A 25,142-nucleotide genomic window follows, 5' to 3' on the forward strand; every position below is an offset into this window, starting at 1 on the left:
ACAAGTATTGTGTTGGGTGAATTGCTTAATTATTTTGTTTTGTGTTACACAAAACGCATAGATTAAGGCTACTAAATCCTTTCAATAAGAGTCCGTGCGTTGCACGGCAACTCAAAAAATAGTATTTGAAAATCTTAGTATTTATATTGATTAAATGTATGAAATAATTACAATGAAGAAACCAATAATGATTACTGATAATATTTGTATTCAAAGCAAATGTATTGAAAATATTAATTTCGTAAACGCTATTAATGAATACGATTACAATGAAACAATCAATTTTTCATAGCCAATTCAAACTAACATAAGCGTGTTAAACTCACCATCATACCAACAAATCTTCAATTGATTGTATAGCCATCAACCATCTCAAAGAAAGAAACTAACCTCGTTCATTCGGATGACATGATGATGTCTTTTGATATTGATAAAAATAATATAGGTCAAATTTAACATACGTATCTCAGTCCATAAGTTCGTGTGTTGAACGACATCATTAAAGTAAAGAGAAGTTTGTCGATTTCAACGTGCCTTCTTATTTTTTGGCACTGTAGGAGAAATAGAACACTATAGCACCACCCGGTGAAACGATATTTAATCTGGACATTTTGAGAGTGTATTACTTATACTGTCTAACAATATTTGAGTTACGGAGTACATCGTAAGGAATTGCTATTTTTAATGTAAGTACCTAATGACAAAGTGAATCACATGACAAACAAACTAATAAAATCAATACTCATCATACATGAAAAAAAAAATTAACATCAAAATTACATCAAAGCGCTACAAATAATTTAGTAACAAAATAATCCTTGACAAAATACATAAAAAAAAATAAAAAAAAATATCACCACTTTACTTGTATCAAAGTGATAAGTTATGAAAAATTGCTTAACTAAATATGAACAGACCCTGCATTTTAAGTAAACGATTTATTAAGTCGGTATATTTACGTCAGAACACTCGAAGTGTTGAAGCCACTCATCCTACTACTACATCATTTTATTTGGATAAAAGATAATACAAAAATAAAATTATTAAAATTGAACCGCAATATAAAAATTACATTAGGCATGTGTAACATAAGTATCAAATTGTAAAATTTGAGCATTCAAAATTTTCACCTTGCATAACCATGTTCTTTTATCCTTTGAGATCTCTAATAACTATCTAAATAGGATGAACTTACAACTTCACACATATTTAAGCATTGAATTTGATCAACCAATATCACCATATTTTATATCATCAACGTATTCGAATAACCTAGCATCAAAGCAAGAACATAAAAACACATACTTCTTTTGCTAACATCCATATAGAGAACAACAATATTATCACATCATGATCATCCATCATAACTTAAATAATAAATAAATTCTTCTCTATAATTACACTCGCAAACAATGTGTCCATGTTATAACAGTTAAGGCATGTTAATTGAAAGTTCATTTGCAAACGGTACTCAGCTCCAACCCAATATTAAAAAATAAAATTTTAGCAACTGCAATCACGTGTGAGATCCAGTTTATCTAATTCTATATATTTGACTTGTTGAGAAAAAAATCCCAAATAAACTAAAATCGTTAATAAATAAGTAAAAGTTACCAACTCTAATGGGGATAACAAGATTGAAGGTACACGCTACGCGTCTAAATATTATTGATAAAAATTAGACAAATATAAGGGTTGGCAAAAAATTAAACAGTTCAAAATTAACCTTCAGAGGTTATAGTCATTCATTAGAAGTGACATATACATCGGAAATCGTTTACCACAATTTACATCATCAATAACCTAAGTACATAAAAAATTTAATTTGCAATTGTATCTCTTCTGAAACATAATCAACATAAAGTCAAATTACAACACTCTAATGTCCATCATCTTTTACTTATAAAAAACGCCAAATTAGATCATGATACAACACATGTCAGATTGATAGCTATTATGTTATTGTCTCCGAACTGAATGTCCTCATTCCTGCTTTTTCTTTGCTGTTGCGTCACCAATTCTGGGAATGTAATAGCTTTACCAAAACATATCAAGCTTTCAAAATTGGTTATAGATGACCCTAGCCAAATGTTGTATACTTTGAGGCTCACGGCTGAAGATGACAACTGTTTAGCTGGTTCAAATCCAATGCCCTTGTTTACTCCACTCACAACTACACACCTAAAAGCACCTTAAATATCAAATTCGTTGCAATTGATAAATTTATTGCATAAAAATACAATTCAAAAAATAAACTAAACTATATTTGTATATCCATAAAAGTCGATTAAAGTTTTTATACATCCATAATAACAAAGGGATCGATAAGAACTGAAAATTAGGACTGCCCGAGTACAAAAATATAGAAGATAACCATTTTTCACTCTGACCACCGCAAACTTGAAACCAAATCCAGCTTCATACGTAGGCTTTAGAACGGCAGGTAACAATTAAAGGCAACATAATCATGCTTAACATAATAACACCAACAGTCGCGCACTGATATAAAAAAAAAGTATGACACGTATAAGTATCAGGTACCCCAAGTCTTGAAGTCCAATGGCAAGAAGATCCACTTGAATCATGTAAGTCGATAGTTGACACATCAAACAAAGATACACATTTATATCCCACTGAATAGTTTAAGAACATTTGATTACATACAAAATCAAGTTACCCCTCTATTCTATAAAGATAATACGACCTATATGTAAATTTGAGCTAATTACTTGTGATGGAATCTTAGGATTCTTTCAACATTTTAACTTTTCATCAGGCTGATAAAGCTATTAAACTGAATTCGGTATAAAAGACTTCAATTGCATATGTCTATTGTCTAAATGTAATATATTAATTTAGCATTTACATGCACTAATTAGTTTAAAAGATATTACCAGGAGTTACTACAAAGCCAGAAATGGTTTTAGTAGCTTTAGTTGTTGCTTTATATTGAAAACAATCGAATCGAATCGAATCGCGATGAATAAATTAGAACCTACATTCAACATAATATCACGTGAGTTACAGTATATATTTAATTTAATCAAATGAGAAACCAAAACAGTAAAATAATGTTAATATCCCTAATCATTTGTTCATATAATAGCACCGATCATCACAACTATACACTACCACCATCAATAGAACAACCGTCATTACTGCCACCGTCAGCTCCACGACCACCCAGAACAGAAATTCCATACCCGATTAAGGCAGAAAAACTAAATGAAGCCAATAACAATATAAGGCAATCAATTCAAGAATTGAACAAATACCTTGAAAATGCTTTATGGCGACACAGATAAGAGGTGCCACAAACGCTTACGAAAGCGTAGCACGTGTACTTTACACGCAACCTGGATTTATCCACAACAAAAAATACCAAATACAAAGACAACAACATGAAAGACAACAAAGGAACATAACACAAAATTAAAGCCCTAAATTACCTGCAAACACCAAAGTCGATTGCAATAGGCCAAAACTGAAGGTCTAACCCGCTTCCAAAGTTCTTCGTGCTTCTTTCTACACCCATATATTTTGGCCCCATCAGATATGGCTACAGTCTATTAATAATAACAGTGGATATAGAAAAAAATTATCTTGTAATTCGGATAAAGAGAATTAAAACAGAAGAGAACTAAACCCAAACATTACCTCAAAACAAAACAGAAGATCAAAGGCCTCGAGAATCGTAGTTACACCAGCAAATACACGAACTAACAGCAAAAGAACCAATAGATTGCAGCTTCTATGTATTAACAGATAACAAACAAATGAGTATTTGTTAACAGTGTAACGGTAAAAAAACCTAAAAGTAAAGAAAACTTGAAAAGCTTACCATTCTAGCAAGTTTATCGACTTAAAAGCTGATTACCACTTTGTAGCAACAAAGTCAGGCCATCCCATGTGTAAGGAATTTAATCACAACTGAGTGACCTACCAAAATGAAAGAACGTTGCATGACCCTGGTGCGTCGATATCCCGATGAACAATAGATGTATTTACTACTCTAGGTTCAGCCAAATAATGAAGAAACAAAACATAATATTAAAACCTCAAATTACCTTATAACACCAAAACAATCACATGGTTATACAAAACCTGCAAAAAAAAACAGCAAATAAACCCCAAAGTAATCAAAGTACAATACCTTTGGAAATTTAAAAAATAACCGCAAAGTTGGACAAAAAAACTGAAACACTAGCAAACTAAATAGCCAAATAAACCGTAAATGAACAATACCTTTAAATCTTACAAATTAGTCATGAAGGAAGCAATACCAGAGCGTCCAACAACACCAACATAATTAAAATCCTAAATTAAAACCATAAATTACCTTCACACACCAAAACAATCGAACGATTAAACAAAATCTGGTAAAATAATCCCAAAACAAACAGTTAGACAAATATCTCTCATAACAATTCCGACAATGACAAACGTAAATCGGGTATAGGGTTTGAGGTGCCTCAAACTCCTCTCTTTCCAACCCTTTTTTTTAAATCACCGTTGTAGATTGACGTCTGAAAACTGCGCGAAGAAGATGATAAGACCTGAAGGTTAGATCTGAATAACACAAAACGCCCGACAGTTTGGAAAAACCCTAAAACCCTTGTTTAATGTACATGGTGGCTAAGAAAAATGAAGAATGAGTGAAGATGGTTAATGGTAATGAAGAAAATGTTAGTGGTAAGTCTGATTATAAGAAGTAGCTTGAAGATAAAATAGATAAATTGCTCATATCACGAAGTCACCAAACCCTACAAAATGAAATCACAATATTGTTAAATCAATTCAAGAATTGAAATAAAACAAAACAAAGAAAATAAAGATGATGTTTGATAGATATGAGACGACGGCAACAGTGTATTGGACTCCTGAAATTAAAAGACCGTTGCAATTGGTAAAATGGAATGGTTGTGGATGTAATTAGGATTTGTAGGTGGATAAAGGGGATGAGTTGAAGAAGATGGGAGACATAGGCTGAAGAGGAAAAGATGGAGCTCTTGGTAAAGTGTACACGCCACCTCAAAGCAATTCAACAATGAAGCCGGGTTTTTTTTTTTTTTTTTTTTTTATCATTTATGGGGATTTTTTTTTTTTTTTTTTGGTGGAGAGTTGCACAAGCGTGAGTAGTAAAAATATGTGAGGGGCTGCCACGTGGACCAATGAAGTTGCAAAGTTTAGTTCCCCTAATAGAAGATGGGTAATGTCGGGTTCATGTATTGCCTGACTCTTCACATGTCCTTTAGTCCTGATCTACACTTTTTAGCCTTTTACCCCGACAAAATTAAAAGGTTCACAAAAAACAGCACTAAAATTAACAGTTTATATACCTTTTCTAGTTCACATCATTCGGGAGCCACTTTGCACACTTAGCAACCTAAAAAAAATCATCTGTTAGAAATCAGGGTTGTAACACCTTCGTGCCTGAAACGGTAATGACTCCGGATTGATCTTTGAATCGTGTGAACACTTTCCTAATCGAATATTTCGACCCTATTAGCCACGGGTTACACGAAGTTTCGATTGGGATAAGACAAAGACAAGATTGTCGTCTTGGCTAAAAGATAACAATCAAACAATTGCAGAGATGTATCTTCTAATTGTTTGAAATTGAAAGTGTGCAAAAGGATCAAAATTCTGGAACCTTTTTCAAATACACAAAGGGTGCATTTATAATGGGTCAAAAGGTTTCTTGAAAAGTCACAACCTTTTGATTCACACCCATTAGTGACTTGGAAGTTTACATTCATGTATTAGACTTTAAATGGTCTAAAAGCATGAGAAACACAGTTTAAATGCCCTGGAACAACCCCAAAACGTTTGGGGTTCGAATGTGCCCCCATTATCCGCGCCGCGCCTCGGGCTTAAGAGCCGCGCCACGGGCTAACAAAGGACCAGACTTCAAAACATACAAATGTCTCGACATGAAAATCATGCCTTAAGAGGCGTCGCGGGCCCAGGAGCTGCGTCACGGCTTAAAGCTACTGCACACCAAAATTTTGTTTAGGCTAATTTTCAAGTGTGTTTAGCCTTTCAAGTTGCCTTTCGCTTTCTTTCAAGTCCAATTTGCATTTCTTAAGTTCCAAACATAATTTTCAAGTCCAAAATGAAGCCTCAAACCACCTCACATTTTACGAACGTGTACTCCACACTCTCCAAATTCGTGTAACGTATCAATGGTTCGAAAACACTTTCAACATAGTAATTCAATCAACTAAAATGACGTTGGATCATGCTAAAATCACCAACAATTCCCCCCCATTTTAGTATGATCCTAGATTACTAAAGTACCAACAATTAGAAACTAATGCATAAGTGTAAATGTCACATGGATTGAATTTACACATAGTATACTACACGTGCAAGAATTCGAAAATCAGGGTGCTCTAATAGTTTGAACCCATCAATTCATTTGAAAACCTGTCAATAATATACACATTAGTTCCATACTCTCTACAATTAACCCGACACTATTATAAGCCTTGTGTCCCAATCCTCTCTTGAACATATCAAAAGCCAAGTCCCAAGCTTTCTTGAGGCGGCTTAACCTCATGTTCACGTAGGTAGTTTCTTATAATCTTGCTCCCGCGATGCAATTTTTCAAGACAACTATTAAGAAGTATTTAACTTCAACCTTCTTTATCTCACGAGTCCGAACACATACTTTGGGATCATATATTAAATGTGTTCCAATCTTCAGATAGTAGGCTTTCCTCATTGAATTCAACTCCTAGCGTTGTACTAGAAGGGAATTGGGTATCCCACTATGGAAGATTTAAATGGACTTCAATCCCACAACATTAGCCATCTTTTGCTAGCTTCCGGCTAATGCTTTTATCAAGTGATTTAGTCAAATTTTGTTGTGACCCAACAAAATTCACATACATCACTTCATTTCGTGATAAACCTCACGAAACACTATTTTTCTAAGGCATAAGTGTCTAGACTTTTACTTGTTTCAAATACATGCCTTAGTCAATGACATCCCATCACTAGGGATCACCATGAACTTTCATCTCATTCATTATGACTTCAATCAATTTTCTTTCTTTTGCAATCCTTTAAACCAAGGATTTACCAAGTTTTTACTATACCATAAGAAACTTGTGATTACTCAAATCAATTGATTGATTAGTTCTTACATATGTCCACCTTTCACAAGTAATCGATGTAAACCTATAATTTATACACCCTTGATAATGTATCCCCATTATCCTTGTGTACACAATTATTACCATTATATTAGACGTGAGATTATAATTATAAACATACCTTAGTCAATCCACTTCTAAAACCTAGAAGTAATGACAACAAGTTTATAATATCCATAGTCTCAACAACAAGACTTTGATCCAAGATACTTCATCTATACCAAGTGTTAAATCCAACAACTTGTAGATTTATCATCCTCTTGATCTTTAGTAAACTCAATAGTTTAATATGCCTTAGGATCACCATTGCGAACTAAACCATAATCCATGGTTGACTTTTACAAGTATTAAAATACTTAAGTCACATCACAATATATTACCCTAGATATCGCTTGATCTTTTCCAACACCATGTTAAATTGGTCACTTGATGTAATCACATACATCATACCACCAATTTTCATAGCATAATGGTATTCATAACAAATAAGCAATATCTACTCCCATTCCATATTAAAACATATTAGTTTCACTAACTTGTGTCATTTGATAAACCATTAAACGTTTTATGGACATAAATCACCAATGAATAAAGTCTCTCATGGCCATTTATTTGAGTAATAAAAATAGTCACTTTACAATAATACACCATTATCATGTGACTTATCCAACGGATTATAGACACCCGTGAAGTAGCCTAACAATTGTTACCAATAATTCATTGTTTTACCAACAATCATAATATCCACAACCATAGGGGTTTATTCATGCCAATATTCAAAGAATACATAAACAACCATGGGGGTTTCCATGTCAATTTCCAAAGAATATATTAACACATTCTTTTATTGACATCACATATCCATGAAAAATTGTATCAACACATTCACTTCAAATATGAAATAAATTAAAGACACAACATTTAACTAGTTTCTATGTGTCAACATGCATACACATTATAAACCATGATTTTAACCATGTATGAAATCATTTTAATATACACGCAATCATGATCACAACTCTTCAAGTCATTTCATTTACATGTATATGCCCATAATTTAAACAATTATAACTTAACCATTATGAAAAAATCTGCTTATCTTCAACAGATTCCACTATGTGGCTACCAACTTATTCCATATTAGTAATAAAATAATATGTTAACTCCGACATCAAATTTCATGTCAAACGTTTGATCAACATGCAAATGTATCCCATGCATTCATTCATATACAGAATTTCATGATCAAATGTAATGGCCAACATGTCCCACTAATTGTACATATCCAAACTCAATCAAACTAGATTGGATTAACAATTAATTCATGCATGCCAAAATATAAAACCATGGATTAATGTATGGAATAAATCATACAAATTCTATCATCCATTCATGCCAACATAGGTTCATGATTAAATCATTTCATATGATGAATCTTTAAAATAAATCATCATTATTTCATGCAATTCATTCATCATGCATTTCTATTTATCAAAATCATGACAACAAATAAATAAGATGAAAGGAAATTGTGTACTTGTCATGAAGATTCAACCAAAGTGTAGAGAAGACACATGAATCTTCAACCCATCAACTTGATGATCAAATCCCTTATGCACATCCAAAATGAATCCCATAAGACCATAAAAATTCTGCCATCAACACAATTCAATTCCTTCACACTTCACATCAAATTGGAAGTCATTTCTCCCACCGTTTCTCTGGGCATAGAAATCACAATATTCAATTAGATTGTTAGAAATCGGGGTTGTAACACCTTCGTGCCTGAAACGATAATGAATCCGGATTGATCTTTGAATCGTGTGAACACTTTTCTAATCGAATATTTCGACCCTATTAGCCACGGATTACACAAAGTTTCGATTGGGATAAGACAAAGACAAGATTGTCGTCTTGGCTAAAAGATAACAATCAAACAATTGCAGAGATGTATCTTCTAATTGTTTGAAATTAAAAGTGTGCAAAAGGATCAAAATTCTGGAACCTTTTTCAAATACACAAAGGGTGTATTTATAATGGGTCAAAAGGTTTCCTGAAAAGTCACAACCTTTTGATTCACACCCATTAGTGACTTGGAAGTTTACATTCATTTTTTTAGACTTTAAATGGTCTAAAAGCATGAAAAAACGCAGTTTAAATGCCCTGGAACAACCCCAAAACTTTTGGGGTTCGAATGTGCCTTTTGGGTTGAAAAGGCACCTTTTCATCGACTTAGTGTTAAGCCGCGCCGCGAGCCCAAGAGCCGCGTCGCGGGCCCAAGAGCCGCGCCGCGGGCTAACAAAGGACCAGACTTCAAAACATGCAAATATCTCGACATGAAAATCATGCCTTAAGCCGCACCGCGGGCCCAGGAGCCGCGCCGCGACTTAAAGCTACTGCACACCAAAATTTTGTTTAACCTAATTTTCAAGTGTGTTTAGCCTTTCAAGTCACGTTTCGCATTCTTTCAAGTCCAATTTGCATTTCTTAAGTTCCAAACATTATTTCCAAGTCCAAAATGAAGCCTCAAACCACCTCACATTTTACGAACGTGCACTCCACACTCTCCAAATTCATGTAACGTATCAATGGTTCGAAAACACTTTCAACATAGTAATCCAATCAACTAAAATGACGTTGGATCATGCTAAAATCACCAACATCATCAAGGTTCTTCATATTCTTGAACAAATTTGTTTAAAAGAGGAATAGAGATATTATTATGTCGTGTTAATAAAGTGAGATATACAGTCAACAACATTTCAAAATGCTCACTCTGGCATACATCAGTCACATAAATAATCCACTAAGCTCTTTCCTCGTTAAGGCGGTACCTATATATAAAACATCCAAAATGTTATTTAATTCAAACATAATGGATTATTACAGTCTATATAATACTATATCTTGAACCAATAGATGAACTTTTTTCAATATATGAAAAACAGTTAAAGTAAAGATGAATTTCAAATAAGTTTATTTGAAGAAAACCAACCACAAAGCTGTAAGCTCGGTTGAGGCATACTGTTGGATCGTGTAAACAAGATTAAACGATCTTATAATCAATAACAAGTGCGGAATATCTAGTTATTGGTTTTTGTACTCAAAATACACTAATAACCTTTAATCTTGATGTAGAAAATGACTTAGAACGTTAAGGAATGATTAATATGAATGCTAGAACACCAGGGTATCGGTTTTGACTCGTAGAATAGGTTAGGATTCGTAACCCTAACAATGAACCTGTAATACCCATTATATACACACAGCACGTGCAACCGTGCGGTTGCAACTTCAACTGTGCGGTTGCATTGTCTATCCGTACGGGTGCATACCTGCAATCGTGCGGTTGCATTCCAGCAGCGAAAGTTAAACGTTAAAGCATTTCAACATGATCGTAATGAACTCGGGGACTATAATGCACCAACAAACTCCCCCTAGGACCTATTTCATTATCTTAGATAACAAAATATACTTTCACCTACAAAAGACATTTAATCACGCAATCAAACACATTCAATAACAGAAAATTTGAACGTTTACGTCACATTATTACATCCAAATTGAAATAAACTGAAAAATAAAACATTCAAGTCCACAGTTCACAAGTTCAAAATAAAAAAAATAGAAATTTAAGCATGAATATCATATGCATAGCATGTGCGAATAGCACGATTGAACTGAATTGCCTGCTCTGTATTTGGCAACTTATGAAAGATTGGCTGTCTCCGCAACACCTTAATATCCTCTTTGCACATTTCGAATCCACCTCGGATCAATAATCCTGATCTGGTCTAAACTTCCATTAGGATTATATAGCAAAATCACTGCTTCTTCTGTTCGCCCATCATAATACCACCATCTAAAATGATCACCAAAATTCTGTAGCATTTTATGAACTGGTGCATACTTCATAGTCCGGGCACGCTTATACTTAACCACTCGAACCCTATTTCCAGTAGATTGATCAGTACGATAAGAAACTTTCAAAAATTGCGGCTCTAACACAGACCATCCATACTTAAATTCCTTCATAATCTTAAACTGCATCCATTGTCCCCATCCATCAGATTCATGATAGAGCACTGGCAGTCTTGCAAGTTCCATCATCTCAAAATATGGGAATGTTTTCATATCAGCAGCATGCTTAAAATAATCTACCCCATTCTCCTTTCGTAATGCAAAACAATTCAAATCTTTCAAATACGCCCAGCTGAGAATCTTTCCACCTGTAACCTTTCCCGTTCGATCATAATATAACTTATATTTGGGTTCCAACGGTACTTTCTTAAACCACGCCTTGGTACAGGACTTCTGATACTCCCTCCATTCTTGGTTTTTCTGTTTGTTTACAGTATCAATATTCTCACCATCCTTGTTCACACCGAATGACTCACCTTCCTCAGCAGTTCGCTTCTCATCTACTTTCTGATTCAAAACATCATCATTTTGTTGATTGAAAATATCAGCAAACTCAGGTAAATCATCCTTATCAACACTATCACCAATATTCTCATCATCAGAAGCATCTTCAAAGATGACTTCTTCAACACTATCATCACCTGAATTCCTATTCTCACGTGTACTAGCAGTATTTGGAGCTTTCTCTGCAGCAATCAACTTATCAACTTCTATACCGAATATCCTAGTTACCTCTTCATCTATCATTGTATGTACAATTTCTCCCTCCTTCACATCATAGTCTAGCGAGCTAATCACTGTACATTGATGGTCCAAAAAATATGTTAACTTATGAATATCAACAGACAAAGGTTTAGGAAAATGTACCTCATGTATCTGACTTACGTTCGCAGTCCCCTCAGATGAAGAGTCTGAAGAATATTAGCTTTCGGTAGACAGGAGTTCATCATCAATATGCGCCATTTTCAAACGAATTGTACCATTTTGAGGATCAGCCTCTAACTTTTCTTTGAACTTCCTATCACGACGATCCAATCGTCTGATTCTATGAGCCTGTTCCTTAGTCAACTTCATAAGATCAGCTGCCTCTTTCTTTGTTTTTTCAAGTTCAGAAGTCAAGGAGTCCACTTTGGCTTGTAACTCACTTACCTCCTTCTTCTTTTCTTTATTCTTCTTCATTACTTCATCAACTTTATTAACTAGACTGAGCACTGTGGCCTGAAGAGTAACAAAGGCAGGATCAGCAGTCGCAAGAGTCAATGAACTACCCTCCTGAGTAGAAGCAGCTGGTGGTGATGTGACTTGTTGAGTTGATTGAGTAGGTGGCACAGAAGGAGCCTGAGCTTGTTGAGTCAATGGCACCTCAGCTATTTGAGTTGCAGTTTGAGTAGCTGAAGCACCTCTCGTAGAATCAACAACCCATCTCACATGACCTCTCTTCCTTTTTGAATTTCTCAACGATTCATCCTCCGGAACCTCCTTTCTCTTCAAGGAAATCAATAACTCAGCACCTTCCGTCACTTCATCCTCTAGACTAAAATTCTCTAAGTCATCAGCATTTCTACCAGAGTGAGAACCAATCTCGACAACTTCCTCTTCATCATCCGTCTCAGTAAGATCAGGAACAATGTCTTCCTTGTCAGAACCACTATCCTCATTCCTCCACACCCTTGGATTATGAGCTACGTAGTCAGCTTTCAAAAAGTGTCCAAACAATGGTCGGTTCAATGGAGCTTGTTTACCCTTGTAATAGATCGTACGCCTCACCAACTCATTTGTCATCACATTCAGTTTAACAAGGTCCTTATCCTCCTTGACAAGCTCAGTATGTTGAGAATTAATAACGAGCTGGAGAAATCGTGGATAAAGCAGATAAGGATCGGACTTGAACTTGCTGTTTTCGATCATGTAGTCGAAGATAACCCCAGAGAAGTTAATCGGCAGATTCAGAATCAAAGCCACCATCATCGATTGCATTACAAAATTTAACTCATCATGACCCTCTCTCCTCGAGCTCAAACAATGAACAAGAACATGAGCCAAATATTTAAAAGTTGGACAAAAACCCGACTTCAGCACCTTTGACTTTGTCAAATCACCAGAGTACTTGCATCTCTGAAAACAGCCTTTGACTAGTCCCAAATTCAGTCTTGTTTTCATATCCGCTGCATCACGAAAACTCAACAGCCTTCTGATATGCCCTTCAGTAACAACAATCGGCTTACCCTGAACAACACTGTTTAGAACATCAACCCGACGTTTACCATCCATCGTCTTAGATAAAGTTACGTTCTTCCAAAACTCAAGCTGATGAGAAACATAGGCTGGCACATCAATAGTAATAGCCGTGTAGATGCGAGATCGCTCAAGAAACTCCATGATCCCATGATAGTCAGCTAAATAATCAACCTTGTTCAAATTAACAATCATGTTGTTGTTGGGTCCCACCTGCAATTCATTATTGTGCTCAGAAGCCTTCTTGGATCTAGACTTGGTAACCCTTTGAGGTTTAGACCTCTTCTCTGTACGTGGCTGACCAGAACCTTATCTAGATCTGAAACATTATTGTGACCAGTAGGAACATTTGAAACAGGAGTCCCAGACATAGCTAGATCTGAAATAAATAAGCACAATATTGCAAACACGAAAATTATTAGACAAAAATCAAAATTAAGGTTTCTGATGTGTACCCGTACGATTGCAAGGAAGTTAAACCCGGTTTCAAGTGTAACTGTACGGGTGCAGGCCTATTACACACGGATGCACTATTGCAGTTTTAGAATCTGAGTCTACAATGCAACCGTGCGGTTGCACTAAACAGTACCCGGATGTGTGCAAAACTTTAGGGTTGCAGTTTGCAACCGTCCGGTTGCATTCAACCGGATTATTAGGGTTTTCAAAACCTAAATCCAACAAAACAAGTGTTGATCATCGAATAAAACATTGTTATAGTAGCTAGCACTTCCGACTAACACTTTATAATCATCAATTACACTTATAACACACTTATAATCCATGTTTTGATCTTAGGTTCATTTAAACTAAAAACAAATCAAAAGTTTTAGGAAGTTTTGAATATACCTGTTATGATGATAATGATCAGAAACACAAGTAGAATATGAAAAACGAGGTCAAAAACTCCCCTTAGCAATTTGTGAATTTTGATGATTTTAACACTTAGACAATTTGAAAGCATAAACAACCCACAGTTCAGTTTTTGGGTATTTATACCCACTCTGCAACCGTGTGGTTGCAAGGGTGTATTCGTCCAACAAATGTGCAACCGTGTGGGTGCAAGGTGTACCCGTACGGTTGTACCTTAAGTAATATTAACCCTTAGAACCTCTGTATCCAGACGGTTACATGGTGTAACCATGCGGTTGCATTTTATAATCGTCCGGTTATAAATTCACAAAATAAAATCTAACTTTTCATCACGTCTTTCCTAACTTTCACTTCTCGCCAAACTCAACTTATCCAAACAAGCACATTAACATTTAACTACCAGTTTTCCCAATCTAATCCATGAATTCTCAATTTTATCAACTTTCACTAGATCCCGTTGAATTTCAAACTAAGTCAAATAACTTAATACCCGACTTATCAAACTTATCCATTTTTCGAATCTTTCACACTTGCTTACTCCCCCTGGTCCACACATACGGAGTTTATGAAGTAACCACCAGATGATATGCAATAATCTACAGTATAAAACATGCAACAATGCTAAAAAATACTAAATCTTTTTGTCTTTTTCATTTTAAAATGCAAACTATGAAGAATAAATGCAAGCATATACATTATGATGAATTAAATCAATAAACTGAAGGTATTTCGTATGCCTGAGAGACATATTAAATTAATGTGGCTAACGTGTTATGATTCAAGTCGGGTCATACCCAATAACAAGCTTACCGACACCTTATAGTTATTTAATCTTAACGATTGGTTCGTTAAGTAAATACACGACACTTGGATTTTAGAAAATCAGGTTTCTAAAATATTATCACTTGGGATAAATTATTTGGATAATTTATATTTAATTATTTATAGGTTTAAATAATTATGTTGTGTTATATTTAAAAAAATGGTTTATAAAATAAAAGTAACTTAACAAATGCATTATATTTATAACAAGTTTTATATAACTTATAACAAGTTTTATAAATCTTATTATATACTTAAGTAATGGGCAGTTTTTGGGACTCCAAGGACTTCACCCATGCTTATTCTTTGATGCTTTCAATAACACAATCCCATAGGTTCATGTTAGACCATTGAACCAAGGCATTTGACCAACTCTCTCAAGTGAAAAACAAAGAGATTCAAAGCAAAAAAACTGCACCAGAAATTCTGCTACTGCAGCTGCTGGCCGTAGCTCTTTTGGGACTCAAAGGTGGGTTCCAAATTTATTTTGCAAGCTCAAAACAAGTGTTAATCAAATCCTAACTAAAAGCAAAGGTGTTGGGGTTAAGAGCTTGGGGTATTACAACTTGAGACTTCAAGTTAGAAGCTTTCATTCAATCATCTTCATCATCATCTTACTTGTTCCAAATCAGCCCTCAATTTACTTGAGAAGGTATAATCTCTACTCTCATTGTTCTTATATGTAAGCATATATTCAAGACTTGATATTTACATGGAATTTAACTAAATGGCTAAACATATAAACATGAACTTAACATCATGCTTCCGCTTGCTTTAACTATCATAAATTGGTTTTGTGATGATGTAAACTTTAAGAACATGTTGTTTTGAAACTTGTTAAATTCCATCAATGGTATCTAGAGCCGGAGTCTATGGATTATGCTTCTAATATGGTCTTTAAAACCCATCAACTTTGCATTCTACTAACATGCATGAAAGTAAAATGCAAAATTAATGGATTTAGGAGGGTTGATATTTTGGGCCAAATTTTGGGAGGTTCCAAATGGGTTTGGAACTTGCCATTTGATCATATTTGTTGTATGTTGTTGTTCACAATCAAGCCTTGACCTTGTGGTTGTATGCATGTGTGTTTGAATGATTATTTATTATTCATTTGGTATGTAATATTAATTCATTCATTTGATTTGTAATATTTATTCATTTGGTTATGTAATTTATTTTATATTTGGTATGTAAAATAGATTAGGTTGTAATTTCGTTTTTTAGACAAAATGTATTAGGATATATTTTGTAAAATGATGAAGATAATGAAGACTTGAAGAACACAAGAAGAAGCATTTGGATGCAAGATTAAGTGGGAGATTTAAAATCTCCTACTTTGTGTTATAACCCCTTTACCGGTGGCATTTGTTTTCGGCTAAACAAATGTCTACCAAATTGGCTTGATTGTGAACATATTTGTTTTGCATGCATGGTTGTTTATTGTATTTGTATGTTTGGTTGCTACAAGTATATCACAAGTTAACAACAAGCAAAATGACAATTTAATTGGTTAAATTAGACATATTAACTACATGCAAAATGACAATTTAAATGGTTAAATTGAAATGGCAAAAGGACATTAATAAATGGTTATTAAGAACACTAAAAGGATTATAATAAATGGTTATTGAATCACATATATAAAATGGTTTATATCAAGTAATTGGCTAAATTACAAGACATGAAAATGGTTTTTCATAAGTACCATACACTAAGTGCATGTTGGTGTATGGCATAAAAGTTTTCTTAAACTAGAAATAATGGAAACTTAAAATTCCTTCTATTAACAAGGTAAACAAGTTAAACGCCATCCTTTTGTGCAACACTTAAAAATATTAGGGAACTCATAATGGGATAAAGGTCACCTAACTGTCATGAGCAAACTAATATGATTGAGGTAAATTTTGCACACTTGTGGGATAAAGGTCACCTAACCACTTGTATGTTGAATTTACACGTTAGCACAAGTAGGACGACTTGATTTGGGAATCATGAACTTAGGGTCACCGAAGCATGAGGAAAAAATAGGAGTTGATGGGATAAATATGCCATGCAAAAGGATTGCATGATCCCATAACTTAGAAGTTGCAAAAGGATTGCAATTGTCATATAATGACTACCTAGCTAAATCAAATGACGAGATAAAGGTCACCTAACCGAAATTTGGTTTACCGTTGGATTCTAAAATTTAATAAATATCAATTGGATTTAAAGGGTATTGATTGTTAAATTAAAATTAATACTTAAACAACTTTGTTAAATTTTGTTGATGGCCGCCAATATCAACAACATTCCAAATGCACCAATCAACTTTTACAACTTATCGTTGAGGCCAATCCTCAAAAAGGAAAAACTCAACCATACGAACTTCATGGATTGGTTCCACAATCTAAGAATTGTCCTCAAACTAGAGGATAGGGCGTATGTGTTGGAAGACCCCATTCCTGATCAACCGGACGAGGATGATACGGAAGGCATGGCTTATTGGGAGAAATATTGCACCGATTCGGTGCAAGTTTCTTGCCTCATGCTTGGGACTATGATACCCAAACTCCAAAAGGACTTCGAGCATCATAGTGTATATGACATGATCACACAGTTGAAGGAGATGTTCCTTCAACAAGCTCGTGTCGAGTGCTTTGAAACGGTCCGAGCGCTTCATGCATGTCGGATGGATGACTCCCAATCCGTTTCATCTTATGTCCTTAAGATGAAAAGCCTAATTTATCGAGCAAACCGTCTAAATTGCAACGTGTCTAATGAATTAGCCACGGACCTTATTCTCAACTCATTGTAAAAAAGGTTTGACACTTTTGTAATGAATTACAACATGAATGGTTGGGATAAAAGCATTGGCGAATTACATGCCATGCTTAAGACGGCAGAAGCAAGCATGGGTAAAAGGGCTTCACCCGTGTTTACGATCAATGAAGGCGGGTCCAAAAACAATAACACTTCTAAGCCGAAGGCGGCTAATAGGTAAGGACCCACCTACCAAGGCAAAGGCAAGGGAAAGGGGAAGATAGTTACCCCAACCAACAATAACAAGAAGCAAAAGGTTGCCGGTAAAGCTAACCCCAAGGAAGATCCGTGCTTTGGTTGCGGTGAAATGGGTCACTGGAAACGCAACTGCCCGGTCTACCTAAAGGAGTTGAAAGAAAAGAGGGATTCAGGGCAAACCTCAGGTAATGTATATATGGTATACGTTGAGCTTAGTATTACTTCTTCTAATACATGGGTATTAGACACAGGATGTGGAACTCATATTTGTAATTCTTTGCAGGGGTTCAAAAGAAGATGCGGGAACAACAAGTCTCTTCATGGGAAATGGAGCAAGGGTGCAAGTGAAAGCTCAAGGAGACTTTGTTTTAAAGCTTCCAAGTGGTTTGGAGCTTATTTTGAAAAATGTTTTGTATGCACCCGATTTATCACGAAACATTATTTCTGTATCCCGTTTGAAACAATATGGTTTTAATCTTAATTTCATTAATGATGATATCCATGTTTATTTAGATAATGTGTTCTATTTTAAGGCTTCGCCTTTGAATGGTATTTATGAATTGGTTCATGATGACACATCATACAGTAGCTCAATGTTCCATGCAAACACCAAGAAACTCAAAAGGGATTTGAGTGATTCCTACTTATGGCATTGTCGCCTTGGTCACATAAACAAGAATCGAATGTATACACTTCAAAGAATGGACTTTTGAAATCAAATGAACTAGACTCGTTTGATGTATGTGAATCTTGTTTACAAGGCAAAATGACTAAAGAACCTTTCAAAGGGACCTATAAAAGGGCTAAAGACTTATTGGGATTAATACATTCGGATGTATGTGGACCCTTTAAGCCCATTACTAGGAAAGGTGAAAGATACTTCGTCACATTCATTGATGACTTTAGTCGTTTCGGATATGTCTACTTGTTAAGACATAAGGACGAAACTTTTGAAGCATTCAAGGAATATCAAAACGAAGTACAAAATCAACTCAATAAGACAATCAAGGTACTTCGTACCGATAGAGGAGGTGAATACCTAAGCGATACTTTCCAAGATCATCTTAAAAGTTGTGGGATTATCTCGCAACTTACTCCTCCTGGAACACCCCAACTTAATGGAGTTTCCGAAAGGAGGAACCGAACCCTAATGGATATGGTTCGATCTATGATGGCTAGAAGCTCGTTACCTCTATCATTTTGGGGTTATTGTCTATGTTCTGCGGCTCGTATTCTAAATATAGCCCCAACCAAGAAAGTGGAACGAACTCCTCATGAGATGTGGTTTGGAAAACCTCCATCTCTGTCATACTTAAAGGTATGGGGATGTGAAGCTTATCCTAAGCGTTACGTCCCTAATAAGTTGAATGCTTGATCCACGAAGTGTATCTTCATAGGATATCCCAAGGATGATATGGGATACTATTTCTATGATCCAACCGAGCAAAATGTATTTGTTGCTCGAAAGGCTGAATTCCTTGATACTAAGTTCCTAATGGAAGGAAATAATGAAAGGAAGATAGATCTTGAAGAGGTTCAAGATCAAGTAGATGATACACAATTGGTTAACACTAGCACTCAACATGAAAATGTTGAGAGTGATCAAATGGATGATCAAAATGCACAAGACGTTCGCAGATCTGGTAGGATTAGTAATCCTCCTGAGAGATATGGGTTTCTCATGGATGGTTGCTATGTGGTTGATTTGGATGAATCAATAAACTACCAAGATGCTTTATCAAGGATTGATAAAGTTAAATGGCAGAAAGCCATGAACGCTAAGATGCAATCCATGTATGACAACTAAGTTTGGGAACTTGTTGCACAATCTACTAGCTCAAGACTAGTTGATTGTAAATGGCTTTTCAAAATGAAAACCGACATACATGGAAACTTGGATACATATAAAGCTAGACTTGTAGCAAAAGGTTTCACTCAAAATCAAGGGGTTGACTATGATGAAACTTTTTCGCCTGTGGTAATGCTAAAGTCTATTAGGATATTACTTGCCATTGCTACTCGTTATGATTATGAAATATGGAAAATGGATGTCAAGACCGCTTTCCTAAATGGACATCTTGAGGAAGATGTCTATATGGTTCAGCCTGAAGGTTTTGTTGATCCGAAATATCCTAAAAAAGTATGCAAGTTAAGGAAGTCAATCTACGGATTGAAACAAGCATCTAGAATGTGGAATCATCGTTTTAATGAGGAGGCCAAAAAATTTGGTTTCATTAAAAATGGTGATGAAGCTTGTGTATATAAGAAAGCTAGTGGGAGCACTATCATGTTCCTTGTACTATATGTGGATGATATATTGTTATTTGGAAATGATATTCCGGCAATGCAAGGTGTTAAAACTTGGCTAAGTAAATGCTTCTCCATTAAGGATCTTGGAGAAGCACAATACGTTTTGGGGATTGGGATCTATAGGGATAGATCCAAGAAACTGATAGGTTTGAATCAAAGTGCATACATTAAAAAGATCTTGAAAAGGTTCAAGATGGAGAACTCTAAGAAAGGTTTGATACCTATTCAAAAGGGAACACTTCTCAGTTCATCTCAGTGCCCCACCACGAAAGATGAACATGAGAGAATGAAGAAAGTCCCATATGCGTCTGCCATTGGGTCAATCATGTATGCAATGATATACACTAGACCGGATGTGTCATGCGCTCTTAGCCTGACAAGTAGATACCAGAATAACCCAGGAAACAGTCATTGGATTGCTGTCAAAAGTATATTGAAATACCTTAGGAGGACTAAGGATATATTTCTGATATATGGGTCCGGTGCGGAGGAACTCGCTGTAAAAGGTTACGTGGATGCCAGTTTCCAAACTGATCGAGATGATTCTCGATCAAAATCCAGTTATGTCTTCACGTTAAATGGAGGTACGGTCTCTTGGAAGAGTTCAAAACAGGATGTTGTTGCTTTATCCACTACAGAGTCGGAGTACATCGCTGCATCATTGGCAGCTCAGGAAGCTGCATGGACGAAGAAATTCATCGACGACTTAGGAGTAGTCCCTTCCATTCAGGACCCTCTTGAGATCTTTTGTGACAATGAGGGTGCGATTGCTCAAATCAAGGAACCTCGTGCTCACCAAAATACCCGTCACATTGAGCGGAGATTCAACTACATAAGGGATGAAGTTGAAAAGGGAAAGATATGTATTCGCAAAGTTCATACAGATCTTAATATAGCGGATCCACTCACGAAGCTCTTACATGGTGCAAAACATTAAGGGCATGTTAGTGCATTAGGGCTTCGATATTCTAGTGATTGGTTGTGATCTGTTTTATGTATTGTAACGGAACGAAGTAGTTCAAACTCATTAATATAATTATGGTGTTAATTTATTAATCTTGAGTCAGGTTCCTATTTTGCATATTTTATCCATGAATAAGTAATTATTCTAAATTCCGTAGTCGATCACATTTGTGAGAGCAAATGTGAGGTTTAGACTATTATGAACTTGGATTGGTATACATTCACGGGATGAATGTGGGGCAAGGTTGCAACCAAGGTTTATAGATATTTGTGGGATACAAATATTGGAAGACCCGCCCTCAAGATTTACTAAATGGAGCCTTTGTGGTTGATCACATGTAATCTTGAGTAAAGGCGAATATCATTGTATCCTCTGACCTGAGATATATATTGAGTTCGGATATTCACCAAGTATTATGCCTTGATTCTTTCCTTTGCTATTCTGAAATTTGGTAGTTCACAAGGAGGAGCTCAGGTATAATGCAAGGTATATATCTAGAACGTATGTAGTCAAGATGGAATTTGTCCCTCTTATTCGTTGAGAGTCAGATGTCTAAAGCCTGATAAAGTTAAATCTAGAAGAGAGTGATCACTCTGTGTCTCTTGGATTTAACATGACATCTAGGATGAAAGGATATAATGAAAAGATTCACCTATTCATATTCGAGATGGGAACTCGAAAGGGATGATGTTATTGAATGTCACAAAGTCATAACATATTGGGGGTGATGGACGGTCGTTAGGTGGTATCCGTCACTTGCATTAATTTCTTATGTTTCTCGTGCAAGTGGGAGATTGAAGGTATTTCGTATGCCCGAGAGACATATTAAATTAATATGGCTAACATGTTATGATCCAAGTCGGGTCATACCCAATAACAAGCTTACCGACACCTTATACGTATTTAATCTTAACGATTGGTTCGTTAAGTAAATACACGACACTTGGATTTTAGAAAATTGGGTTTCTAAAATATTATCACTTGGGATAAATTATTTGGATAATTTATATTTAATTATTTAAAGGTTTAAATAATTATGTTGTGTTATATTTTATAAAATGGTTTATAAAATAAAAGTAACTTAACAAATGCATTATATTTATAACAAGTTTTATATAACTTATAACAAGTTTTATAAATCTTATTATATACTTAAGTAATGGGCAGTTTTTGGGACTCCAAGGACTTCACCCATGCTTATTCTTTGATGCTTTCAATAACACAATCCCATAGGTGCATGTTAGACCATTGAACCAAGGCATTTGACCAACTCTCTCAAGTGAAAAACAAAGAGATTCAAAGCAAAAAAACTGCACCAGAAATTCTGCTGCTGCAGCTGCTGGCCGTAGCTCTTTTGGGACTCAAAGGTGGGTTCCAAATTTATTTTACAAGCTCAAAACAAGTGTTAATCAAATCCTAACTAAAAGCAAAGGTGTTGGGGTTAAGAGCTTGGGGTATTACAACTTGAGGCTTCAAGTTAGAAGCTTTCATTCAATCATCTTCATCATCATCTTACTTGTTCCAAATCAGCCCTCAATTTACTTGAGAAGGTATAATCTCTACTCTCCTTGTTCTTATATGTAAGCATATATTCAAGACTTGATATTTACATGGAATTTAACTAAATGGCTAAACATATAAACATGAACTTAACATCATGCTTCCGCTTGCTTTAACTATCATAAATTGGTTTTGTGATGATGTAAACTTTAAGAACATGTTGTTTTGAAACTTGTTAAATTCCATCATAAACTAACCGCATAGTGAATATGACAAGTATGAAATAGAGAACTAATTAACTTGCTATACATCTTACACAAACTAAATCAAGATATTAGATTAAATTATCATGAACAAACTATACAGCTATCATAGCATAACCAAATATTTTTATGAGAAGAAGAATTAATCTACATTTTCTTGGGATCAGAACTGAACTATATTTTGCAGTTTTAACATCGTTAATTTCTTACATTCAGAACTTTTTGTTCCATTTTTGATTTTCAAGTACTTACACTTTAAGTCTTTGAATATCAATAAACTTATTAGACTTTCCTTCCAGACTTTTTGAAAATCACTTGCACACTTAGATAAATAATCTTAAACTTAGTCCTCACTTGAGATCGCACAAATTCATTAGGTAGTCAATTGAGCACAATATACTAAACCTGTCCGCTATCACCTCGACGTACATTCGATTTGATTGAACAGGAAGAATCTCACGATGTTTCTAGCAACCCTATCAGCCATGAACTTCTACCTTAAACTTATACCTTTCGATTCAGAAGGCTTTGTTTGTCTCAATTTTATTGCATACTTCGAAAGAACACAGTTACCAGTCGCTATAAACCCTATGCTTGAGTGGAAAGCTAATAATGATGGAATGATATGATGTTTTTGGGGGTGATGGAATTCTAAATCAGAATACCCTCCAGAAGATATCCCCAACTATCTAGATCAATTGGCACAACCCATATCACAGACAATAGATGTAAGGTCCCTCTAAATGATAAGCAAAATCTTGCTAAATTATGACTTCCAGGACATACAGAATGATTTGAGTTTTCTAGATCTGAAACTCTGGCACTTCTCCCCCTCGAATATAGACAACTTAAGTCGTTCTGATCAGCATATTGTTTGATCATCTTTCACATGTAAATGAAGAATTCACTTTGATTGATAGACACGAAGTCCAAACTTTGATAACGCATATTCTTTGTTATTGATGTAGTACACCATCTTTATTGACTTCCAATCACACTTACATAAATAAAGTAAAACATAATCCACAACATTTTTTTTTGTTTGGATTTTCTGATGTTACGCTGTAGCTTTTTCAAACATAAATGAAGATAAATATTAAATGAAATAACATATACAACTTTGATGATGATGCACCACTTTTAAAGATAAATCACATAATAGCTTTAATCTTTGGTGTTAAAGCAGTCTCCTTGGATACATTCTCAAACTGATGAAATGTCTGTGATAGAGAATTGCACTTTAAGACCCGTTCATAGTGAGAAAACCTCCTTTTGGATACCTGACTAACCTAATGCGTTTCGGCCCAAGCAATAAAGGTAAATAGAAACTAGTATAGGTTCTAACAGAGTAAACTCACCTTGTGGACTTACTTTGCAATCGTTCACTAGAGTATAAATCGTAGTAGGGGAGACCTAACCGTCTGTTGAGTTCCTGAACGATCGTTTCTCAGTACATTCTCAGTGATAGTTAGGTTACTACTGCCAACCGCTGTAAACCTTTCCGCGATTTCCTTGCCAAGATTATTTACTTTATGCGCAAGTGATCCTCGCATTCTAAAATTTAATCCTCAAAATTTATCAACATTCATTAACTAATCATGTACTACTTACTGTTTACGTTGAACAATGAACATGCAAGTCCAGTAATACAATCATTTTCCATTTGCACGTTGTAACTTCTCGTTTTCTGATTTTTCTGATTTTTATGGCTTTTTCATTTTTCCATGTTTTTGTATTTTCTGATGAAGCAATTTTTTCAACTATTCTACTTAACAGAAAGCAAATAAACACAATCTTTTTGGTTTTTCATATTAAAATGCATAGCATAAAATAAAATGAACATGCAAAACAAACATGCAAAACAGAAAATAAGCTAAGTATCATGCAAAAATGATGCAAAATGCAAATGCAAATATACAAATGATACAGATAGGATGGTTACTTCAATAACTCACTATCGGACACAACCTCCGCCCTATCTTTCACAACTATATATATATATATATATATATATATATATATATATATATATATATATATATATATATATATATATATATATATATATATATATATATATATATATATATATAT

The 25,142-nt window shown here is 34.9% G+C and overlaps 1 long non-coding RNA gene across 1 annotated transcript; it reads right to left on the reverse strand.

The window, feature by feature from the left end:
• Positions 1–1,706: 1,706 nt before the first annotated feature.
• Positions 1,707–2,751, reverse strand: LOC139867153 (uncharacterized). Its single transcript, XR_011765764.1, has 3 exons — positions 2,730–2,751; positions 2,542–2,633; positions 1,707–2,181 (listed from the first exon to the last, which is right to left on the reverse strand). It is a non-coding gene; the product is annotated as an uncharacterized lncRNA (long non-coding RNA).
• Positions 2,752–25,142: the final 22,391 nt, after the last annotated feature.

This window comes from Rutidosis leptorrhynchoides, chromosome 9, assembly GCF_046630445.1.
Source record: "Rutidosis leptorrhynchoides isolate AG116_Rl617_1_P2 chromosome 9, CSIRO_AGI_Rlap_v1, whole genome shotgun sequence".
Classification (NCBI taxonomy): Eukaryota; Viridiplantae; Streptophyta; class Magnoliopsida; order Asterales; family Asteraceae; genus Rutidosis; species Rutidosis leptorrhynchoides.